Below are 11,457 nucleotides of genomic sequence, written 5' to 3'. Positions count from 1 at the left end.
GGAGTAAATACTTGTGCAAGGTACATAGGCTGTTGTCTAGTATAATATGGTGACTCAGAATTTCAAGAGTTTTGTTGATTTCATCATAGATTATAATCTATGATTTCATCCACCACCACCAAGTCTTCTATTTGACAGATTAGATTAGATTAGATTAGATTAGATTAGATTATCAATTTTTGTCAAAGACAGACTTTTGACGATGCTGCTAAGGCGTGCATATCCTGCTCACAGAAAATTTTCTTGGCCAGGAATTGCAGTGAGTGGACAGCATATATGTGTAATAAGTCTATTTTTGTATGTAGGTTTAGATTTTTTGTTTGTTTGTTTACCGTGCCCACACAGATCTCTTTTAAGAGTCTGGCTGTGGTCGCACAAGACCGAGGGCTCATACTGTAATGTATTTACATGTTTCCTCATTTAATAATGATGGTTCTCTCTAAGTCTTATGACTTAAAGTCCAATATGGTGGGAGTATATGGGTCCCTCTGCTTTTCCCAAATGACTCTTCCACAAAATAAATAGTTCATGTTAGTAGATAAGGTAGGGGCGGGCATTTCCGGACAAAGTTTGAACACGCATTAGAAATTTGTGCATTTCTCCTTGAGAGAAAAACGGATTCTAAAATACTTAGCTCTGAATTGTAGCTAATGAACTAGGCTATCGCTAGTATAAATTGTGGATGGTAAAGTATAGGGTGGTAGGAGAAAGAGCAGTTTAAATTTGCAGTTTGAGAAAATGCCTAAAATTTATGTTGCTAGGGTTCCCGGACACCACTTTAAAAAAGGCATACCTGCCATTGTTATGGAAAATGCTGCACTCTATTGAGTGTGGCCCAGCAGAGACTGGTGGCATTCTGTCTATGTGGCTACTTTGTTGGTGACAGCAACTTTTATGACACAGAACTGCTGCCAGCCTTGCTCGGACCATGCAAGTGTCTTGCAGCACTTTCAAAGATGCAACATTTGATCTACTGCCTGGAAATCTGTATCAATCCTTGCCTTAACACTGAAACAGCATAGTTAAGTAGTGTGGCCCTACGGATCCTTGCTTGGGGCTTCTCCAGGCTGCTGGTTGTGTTGATTGTACGTGCCAGTTAACACATCGCTGGTGATGGGCTTGGATTGCAGTTGTATTATCTCTAAATCATATATCTGTTCACCGAAAAGTGTAACTGATAATTTGTGCTGCCTATGGTCACTTATAATTATGAACGGTGCCCTGTTAACATGCGTAGTGAAAGTTTTTACACAAAAATATTCTACACGTGTGAGCAAATTGTGATGTATCTCAACAATCCTTAAAGCTATTGAAACAAAACTTTATTATTTTATAGTACACAAGTAGGGTACTTACAGTATGTACTTAAACTACAGTACAGCCTGATTGGTTTCAATTCCATCCTTCAGTAACGGATTAAAAACGAAGTGTCCGGAATACCCAGCTGTCCGGAAACCCCCTTACTTACTTTATTCTGTGAACAGGATAAGGTAGGGTTGGGCGTTTCTGGACAAAGTTTGCACACGCATTGGAAATTTGTTCATTTCTCCTTGAGAGAAAAATGGATTCTAAAATGCTTGGTGCCGAGTTGTAGCGAATGAACTGCCACTGGCCTGGTGTCCAGAAATACATAGACTTTTTGCTTTTGCTCTTTCTCCTAGCACCCTATACTTTACCATCCACACTTTATGCCACCAATAGCCTATGGATCTAGGATTTTTGAAAGAGGGTGTATTATATTTCTCCATAAAGCCATTGTGCATCTAGCTAATAGTATGAGATTAGTATAGCTATGTAGCAGCTACACTATTGTGCTACCATTTAGACAGCCTTACTTGCTCTTTTATCAAAAAAGATACTCATCAGGGCCTCTTCTCTTTCGTTTTCTCATTTTGAACTCACTCAGAAACAAGCGCCTGAAAAAAATTATTGATCTATTGACCTCAGAGATAAAAAAAAGAAGACGTCCTGTAAATTAAATGTCACTGTTATGATAAAGAGCTATTTACAACAGAAGAATGGCTTAGCCAGCATCACGTATAAAAGTGAAATTCTGAAAGGGGATTCCTGTAACCAGCAAATTAGTGTTGGTTGTTTACAGCTGGGTTAGTTACCACCTACACTACTTGGAGGTTGGACTGGGTAGGGACACTGGTGAGTAGAAAACAACAATGACATAAGAAAATTCAGGTTTGAAGGTGAAATAGAGCTTTCCATCTCCTTGATGACCAAAATCCAAAATTGGTGCCATAATTTTTCATTTATTACACCGTATTTTGGCCATATTTATGAACATCAGTATCGAGTGTTCTGTGGAGATATTTCCAACTGCTTTACAGGTTAGCGTGCATTTTATGTTAATTCTTACCCATTACCAAGCCCATCCACCACAGCTTGGACTATTGGTTGTTAGAGGTTTACGCAGATTGGCTAATTTCAACTTGTCCATAGGCCCACTGCGTACAAAGTTGTTGAACAATATGGTCGATGAAAACGGTTGTCAAGGAGATGAAAAGGCTCTATATGGTGTTTCAAAACGGTTGTGTAAATTTCCTGAAGAAACAGAAAGTGCAGCACTGTTTCTTTGCTGTTGTTTACACCACTTGTAGCATGTAGAGTATAGTATGTAGATATTCACTGCTTCGCTGTATATTTCCACTGTTTCGATAAACGTCAGAGAACAGGCACTACTTTGTGCAATTGTTTAGCTCAAGCTGAGCAGTATTGTGGCATATAATCTCGCACATATCTTTGGTTGTGTAAATGCAGTGATGAGAAGTTGGCTAATAGTACTGCTGCTGAAATATTAGCTAATGTGTACCTGCCATTGTCACCTGTAATGCAATAAACAAAAGCAATGTCCACTCCTTCAAACAAGCGAGAGAAAGCCAAACAGCCGCTGGTACATTTCAACCAAACATATTGGTGCACCGTAGCTAAATAATTTAACAGGCGTTTCCAATCCAGTAAGAACGCATACATTATATATGATGGCATTCTGTTTGTCTGGTTACTTTGTTGGTGACAGCAATTTTTAAGAATCGGAAATCTAGTGTGATCCCATGGATCCTTGCTGGGGGATTCTCTGGGCTGTTGGTTGTGTTGATTGCACATGATAGTTAACATGTCGCAGGTAATGGACTTGGATTTCAGTTGTACCATCTGTAAATCATATCTGTTCACTTTACAAATGGTGCCTTCAATCTTCTGTTAACATGCGTAGCAAAAGTTGTTTTACACAAAAATATTTTTACACACGCAAACAAATTTTGATGGATCTTGGCAATTCTTGGAGCTATCGAAACAAAACTGTAATCATGAACCACGATAGTAGGTTCATAATAGGGATCGCCCATGTTTTTTGCAAAAACTCTAATAGAATGCACGCCTAAAAACCACCTTGGAAAGTATCCTCCAACTCAAAACAACCCTATGGTGGTTCTTTGCAATGAGTATAGGTCCACTAGTAAGTATCAAGTGAAAAGGAAACAGTATGTGTATTTCAGACAAAACTGAAATATGCCCGTTTGTTCATATTATTATTATTCATAATATTATTCATAATATTATTATTATTCTTTCACAGGCATAGCGAAGTTTACACGGAGAATCCTGGGATAAAAAGTAGTAAGGCTTGCTGAATGAATCATTGTGCGTGTCCATGACCTATTTTTGATTTCGTTTTCGGATGGAAACAGCCCAAACCGGGCCATTTCTTCTTTTCAAAACGCCGTTACGCTCGAGAAGCCATACAAGATCACGCTCAGAATTATGTTTTTTGGTGCGCGCGCTACTTGTGGCTAATAGAATCCGTCTTTATTAAACTCAGTATAGGCCAGGAAGCTTAATCTGGGCTGATGACTTTGTTGCAAGGTGGTTTTTTTCACTCCGTGATTATTGTACGTGGGCGGGTTATCCAGATTAAATACTCTAATAGAGTAGTCACTTAAATACTCTAATAATGCAGTCAAGTGTATAGCTACAATCCTTGCACTGAATTTGACAGCTATTAAAGGCACCAGTAATGTAAATTGTAGCTCATATTAGGAGACTCTCAGTCTGTATGCAATTTGATCAGTTTCATGTGTGTACTGAAATGTTGACAGTGTTACTATGCAGAATGCAAAATTACACTATTCACAACAGTCTTTATTATCAATAAAAGAAATCTCATAATCCATTACTGGATTAATTAAAAAGTACACAAACTAGATGAATAAAAAATTGGAAATTTTAAAATGGGAATAGGGATCGCTGAAAAAGCCACAAAACAAGAAGGGATCGCTGAAAAAGCCACAAAACAAGAAGGGATCGCTGGAGTGGTAATATAAACCACAAATCCCTATTTTGACTCTCTGTCGGTGGTATGTAAACCACAAATCCCTACTCACTTCAAAATGACAGAGCATGTAACTAAAGATTTATGACAGAGTCAAATAGGGATTTGTGGTTTACATTACCACTCCAGCGATCCCTTCTTGTTTTGTGGCGATCCCTATTCCCATTTTAAAATTTCCAATTTTTAATTCATCTAGTATAGTACACAAGTAGGGTACTTAGGTACTGTACTTAAATCAGCCTGATTGGTTTACTATATTCCATCCTTTAGTAACGGATTAAAAACGAAGTGTCCAGAATACCCAGCTGTCTGGAAACTCCCTTACTTACCTTAGCGATGGCTGTATTTCTGTTAGATCATAAACTTTCACAACCTACATGCTGTATTTCCCAAGGTATTCCTTGGTAATTCAGTCTATTGAAAGGTGTTCTGGAGTATTCTTTTTCTGCCTACTAAACATTTACCTGTAAGGAAGCAGCCAATTGCACAGTAAATGTTCATGATAACTAATGGATTACCGAATATTGAAGTACAATGAGAACGGTACACAATCCCTGGTACGTATTTGCAGGAACAGCACAAGGCGACAACTAATAGTCACGTGATCATACGTGGTACACTAATACATTCGTGCAGTGCTATTAATTATACCTACTGTTACAAGTATGTGCGAGTGCAAGTATTCTATATATAGTATATAGTTCAGTTTCCTACAGTATTAGTATTATTATCATCAATTTTGTTGGTTGTATAATTGGGCAAGCCTGTAATCCCCACACATAAGCATACATCAGTAACGTTAAATGGAGACAGCATTACGAAACAAACAATAACTTTACAAAACAAAACAGACAAATATATGCTGATGATTTCAGTTCCATTTGAACATTCTGTCCACACCATGAATTGTTCCGTGTGGGTTTTTAATTTTTTTTTAGTATTCCTCTAACTGTATTTTTGCAGCTTTTCTAGAATAGAGCTTTCCCCAGCAATATAAAGTAGAGCAGTAATACTGTGAATTTGCAACCTCAGTTTGTTAATTATATACATTCTTTTTACCACATTAAAATAAAGCAAAGTAGAGTAGTGTTACACCATTCTACCGCTCTCAGGGCTCAATCCAGAGTATTAAGCTTGGGGGGGGGGGGGGGCAAAGTAAGCCACTTCGGATTCTAGAGAGGTCTGGGGGCATGCTCCCCCAAAAAATTTAAGTGTAAATATACTCAATTTTGGTGAAATTTTTCTGTGATGCCATTGAATATTGACCATTCCATTATAAAACTTTGGGATTATTAAACCTTTCCATTTCTCAAGGTTTAGGTATAAACGTAGAAAGGGCAATAGCTACCCCCCCCCCCCCCCCCTCCTAGATTAATCCCTGACTATTTAGAGAAGCCCCTGTTAAAGGTACACTGTAGCATTTTGGCAGGTGCCGTTCTTTATCGGGGAGATCTCTACTAAACTACTACCGTACTGTTCAGGTATTCCTTGCATTTGTTTCACTACTTTTTATTTCTTTGATCCCCTAATGAACTTGAAATTCCTAATTAAATTTTTTTACTTGTACGTATGTAATTGGAGCTACATGACTTGCCATAATACAGTGTAGAAAGTAACTGCAATACAGTGTGTGTGCAAGTCTTGCAAGTCATTTCTTCTGGGTAGCATTGCTCACTATTAGCAACTTATAAGTCAGTATATGCAGCTTGTTGTTTATAAACTGTTTTTGTGTTTCCAATTTTAGGACTGTGCGTGGAAGGAAAATTCCATTCTATGTAATCATTTGATGGACATGCTGCTAAAAGAGCATCACTGTTTGCTGCCACCCAACTACTATACACATTCATGTCAGAGAAAAGTTTAAAGACATCAAACAGTTTTTAGCTCAAGAAAATGCTAGGTGATCACTGAAGATGATCCTGGCTTGGGGTGCTTTGGAGCTAGTGTGGATATTCAGATTAGTGGAGAATGACAGATGTACAGTACTAAATCAAGGATGATGGTAAAATTTTGATGGTTATGCTCAAATGCCATGCCTATAGCACCAACGATAACTAGTTTTGGTAGTGCACATTTAATAGAGTAAATTGTTATTGAGATGGTGACCACATGTACTGTAGTTTTGTGTGGCCAGACCACTCTTTCTTGGCATGATGCTTTTCAATTACAATTATAAGCACCTACCTGTACTTGAATGGTGCTTATACCACTGTAATTGTAATCGATAAGCGCCATGCCAAGAAGTGTTGTTTGGCCATGTGAGACTAGTGTAGCAGTACAAATGATAAGGGATATTATGTCTACAAAGAATTAATGTGTACCAATATGCTAGAGGAATTTTTGTTTTGCAGATGAGACTCAAATGACAAGAGCATGGAGTCCACATGCGGAGGGAAATTTCTAGGGTTCAGTTGTTTACATAGCTATTGGCTTGAAATTAGTGGTGTTGATGTGTGATATATCGGAAAGATATCAATATTGCGATCATTTTTTGATATCAAATTTCTATATTGCAAATGCTGATTTCAATATTGTGTTAGACATTAATTAATATATAATTATCAATATATCAACCGTGATTTTGTAATCATGCTAGAAATGGTCAGTTTTGTGTAATTTAGCCATTTTAAAAGCTTATCTACCAGTTTCCTAATTAGAGGTGCACCGATAATCAGATCAGCTATTGGCCTTGTTTTTGCATATCAGTATCAGATCAGTAACATGTGTAAACAAGCAGCAGATACAGATATACATAAACATCTAATTAATGGGCACTTGTGCTCTAGTAATATCCTAGCAATGCCTGTTTATGTGATGTCAGCTGTTAAATACAGTCCCATTCTGTCACACTGTAACTAAATTTAGAGTGCTAATTGTTAGGCTATGCTACCATATCGGCTTGTTAATATTTTATATCGGTTATCAGAATATCGGCTAAAAGTCATATCGCTGCACCTCTAATCTAAGTGTTATGTAATGGTTTTAATGAATCTATTTGTATATATAAGTGTGTGCAGAAAGTTATTAATTTTATTGATTTACTTGTCAAGCTATATCCCGACATACCTGCTACACCCGACACGTTCACAAGATGGCTAGTGCAGGAGAACACATAAAGCGTATTTTTAAATATCGACTGCCCATGCAATTAATTTGTTCACACAATTTAATTATCAAAATCGAATCAATATCGCAATATTTTACTGATTGTTGATCGATATCATCAAAATCCTGATATTGTACACCACTACTTGAAATAACAATGCAAAGCTATGACACATTCCAGCCTAGTTAGTTTCAACAATTACACACACTTCTGTAGCACGAGCAAGTTCCAGTTTACAATTGATTGTGCACAATTAGCAATTTTTTCGAAGAGTTAAAACCACTGCTCTTTAAATTAAAAATTGAAACTCTGAAAATAACCCATTTTCAGGGCTCCCGGTAATTTTTTGAGTGTACTGTCAAACTGCCAGTACAACACAGATTTTGTCCTGTCAAAACATAAAAATGTACTGGTACTCAGTGTTAAGCTTTCAGTACTAAAGATGTAGTCTTGCCAAAAGTAATATAGCCATGTCATAAATTAATGTAACACACTGTTTCTAGTCCAGTACAACAGTCTTTTAGCACTTTATGCATCCCACAACTCAAAGGTAACACTGGATAACATGGTTTTAAATACATTTTGCACATTCATATATAGCTGACAAGTACAGGTAGGCTGGTGTTCAAACATCCCTGTTTTGGCTTGAGGTACATGTAGAGCTTGTGGCCACAAACCATAAACAAATAGCTTAATTAAATATTGCTGCCTTTGTAAGGCTGCTCTCCAGCAGTAGTGTACCATTCTGTCCAGCCACAATGTCCGGACAACAATAAAATTAACCAGTCATTGCACAATATTGACCGGAAATTGGTTGATTGTCGAACGTTATTTCGAGCCCTGCATTTTATGGTATCAGTCAATCTTTTGCCATCAATGGCTTTGTAATTAAATTGTATGACATTGTAGGTTTAAAGCAACAATGCCCTGGTAAGACTAATATTTATGGGTAAAAATTAGAAAAATTAGGTGGTATATTATGTGCAACTTTGTTGTCAAATGCCATCACATGTGTTGTTAGCACAAAACACACCAGTAATGTTTGATTACCTGCTATGTGTTTTTCTCCACAGTGCGTCAATGTTGCCACCTATATCTTATACAAGTTCACATTACCAATAAGAGAGCTACGATCACAATTTTGTGTGTCCTCTGATAATCAGAACACTGCAAACTTGTGGCTGGATTGTACAGACTGTCATTTGAAATGCATTTTATTAGCACTGCATGTAATCAAGAGTTCATAATATAAAAATTATGAACTCTTGATGTAATGTAATTGATGTACTGTATGAATAAATAAAATAAATGCAGTGGCAATAGTGTCAACAAAATGGTAAACTGTTTACCACCTACATACAGAGTCAGTGGCGGATCCAGGGGGGGGGCATGTGTGCCCCCCCCCCCCCCAGGAAACCATTATACAAGATCGAAGGAAACCATTATACAAGATCAAGATACTCTAATAGAGTATTCAGTCAAACACTCTAATAGAACGGTCACCACACAATGCTACTTTCATAGTTGCTGAGTTTAATATGAAAAAAAACTAGCATCTGTAGCACTATTCCATTCATGGGCACACTTAGCCAGCTAAGTACATTTTGCAAATGAAATGCACTTGGTCTTGTGTATGCCATTCTTTAGGTCCATAACTATTAGCTATAGCTAGTTCAACTACTCATGTCTGTCACTTATCCCTATATAAGTCTTGATCTTAGCTTCTGAGGGGGCTGCACCTCCCAGCTCTATATGCCTACTACCTTGGTGCACCCCCCTTGCCAAACCTTGGATCCACCCCTGAGAGTATATAATAGTTTCTTGGATCCACCCCTGAGAGTATATAATAGTTTTGGTACTGCCAATGTACCAACACTGTTGTAGCATATTTAAGTGGGGGACACTAGATTATTTACTATACAAATTATTCACAATGAAATTGATATCCCATTTTGATAATGATTTGTACCTCCACTTTGCAACATATTCAAGAACAAGAAATTACCACCCTCCAACCACTGTCATCAATCAAGACCTCACCAGTCTTTGTTTTTCCATCTATGATTTTGCTTTGGAATAATTTATCAAGGCTTTAATTCATATCAAGTACTGTATTTAAATTAATTCACCTTATTGTATTTGTACTAATTTTATTGATTTGTCTCTAAGTTTTCTTCATTTTCCTTTGAAGTTGTACAGTATAGAATAAATTTTCTCTCCCATCTTATTCTAGGATTTATCAGTTGACTGAGAAAAATTTAATGATTTGTATACAGGCTCAAAATTGAAAAAATATATATAAAGAAAGTGAATTGATATATAGTTAGTTTGCTTTTGGATATTTAATGTCTCCAACTACAACCAAAATTCAATGAATCCATGCATTTCATCTCAGGTTGTCTGAACATTCCAAAAGTGATACCTCCTCAATCAACCATATTATTCTGTTTATTAGACTGAGTAAAGTCATGCCACCATAACTTTCTATTTAATTTGTGCCGGCTCTGAAACTGAAGAAATTGAGTGGTCTTCTATCTTGTCAAGATTAGCAGAAACAATTGATACCCAATCAGCTTCTGTATTGTAGTAACAAAACTTGCCTTGGTCATGCAATAAATGAATTGAAGAGACCTGCTTGATTTATCAGGTTGGAGAATAATCACAGCATGAAACAGCTATTAATATTTATTACTATCCAATTCCATTTTCCTGGAGGTTCCACAGATAAAATGTAATTCCAGCGATGATAGCCAAGCTGCAAGTTCTGATTCAGAAAGCATTCCCATCCTGGATTCAACCCACTACTGAGATATCTGGCATTAGTCAACTGTTAATAAATCATTGATATTAACACAATATAGCCTCCTTCAGTTGTGCTTTCTGAGTGTCACACACTGCACAAAATTCCTTTAGAAAGTTCTGCTTAGACTGAGTTGATTCAGCTTGTCACCATACTTCTAAATGTTCCATTATTCCGTATTCTTCCATTATTTTCCAGTTATTGCATACTGATGGATTCAGTAAAAGCTATCTTGAAACAGTGTCAGCAGTGCTATCAAGTCAGCACAAACTTCACGTTTGTGTTATTTTTGCAACTACAAAGGAAGGAACGAGCTTAAGATCGGGGTTTAGTTAAAGGTGGTATACCTCAAGGAAGTGCCTTAGGGCCTCTTTTGTTTTTAGTGTATATGAATGAAATGTCCTTATATGTTAAACATGGTATTTTCCTGCAATTTGCTGATGATACAGCTGTAATTTGTTCTGGTATCAATTATTCAGATGTTCAAAGGCAAATGTGTGAGAATTTGCAGTTAATATCATGTTTTATTTCAGAAAGCAAGATGAAGTTAAATGTGAAGAAATGTAATGTAATGTGGTTCAAGCCAAAATCTGTTAGTGATGATGAATCACCTCCAGTGTTTTCTATTTACGATGATGTTTTAAAAGAAGTTAGCAATCAGAAATATCTAGGAATTGTGTTTGATAGCAAGCTTAATTGGAGAGATCAGATATCTCAAGTATGCAAAAAAAAATGTCTTATTACCTATTCTGGATTAACTCTAATAGAAAATCACTTTCAACTACCATCATTAAAATGCTTATTAACTTGCTTGTAATATCACATCTAGATTATGCACTCCCAGTGTGGGGACCACCACTCACACAGAACCTAGTAGATAGATTACAACGTCTGCAGAACTGGGGCATACATATAGTTTATTCTTTACGTAAGTATGATCATGTATCTAAGTATCGTAACAACTTATCATGGCTACCAATTAAAAATCATATTCGTTATCGTTGTCTCTGTGCTATGCACCATTATCACTATTCTCAGGACAATGTTATTCCTCTAGATCCTCCTATTTTATTTGGTTCACTTCATAATCACAACACACGGCACCCCACAACTTATGCAAACACTGAAAGATGTCATTTATCAAGTACACAAAGATATTTTAGAATACAAACAATTAAATGGTGGAATCAATTACCTAACTATTTATATATC

At 36.7% G+C, this 11,457-nt stretch overlaps 1 long non-coding RNA gene across 1 annotated transcript; it reads left to right on the top strand.

Moving 5' to 3' along the window:
• Positions 1 to 147: 147 nt before the first annotated feature.
• Positions 148 to 8,765, top strand: LOC136246828 (uncharacterized). The gene is made up of 3 exons (XR_010696854.1): positions 148 to 259; positions 6,084 to 6,341; positions 8,519 to 8,765. It is a non-coding gene; the product is annotated as an uncharacterized lncRNA (long non-coding RNA).
• The last annotated feature ends 2,692 nt before the right edge of the window (positions 8,766 to 11,457 follow it).

Source organism: Dysidea avara, chromosome 2, assembly GCF_963678975.1.
Source record: "Dysidea avara chromosome 2, odDysAvar1.4, whole genome shotgun sequence".
In the NCBI taxonomy this organism is placed as follows: Eukaryota; Metazoa; Porifera; class Demospongiae; order Dictyoceratida; family Dysideidae; genus Dysidea; species Dysidea avara.
This window is presented reverse-complemented; position numbering and strand designations above follow the sequence as displayed.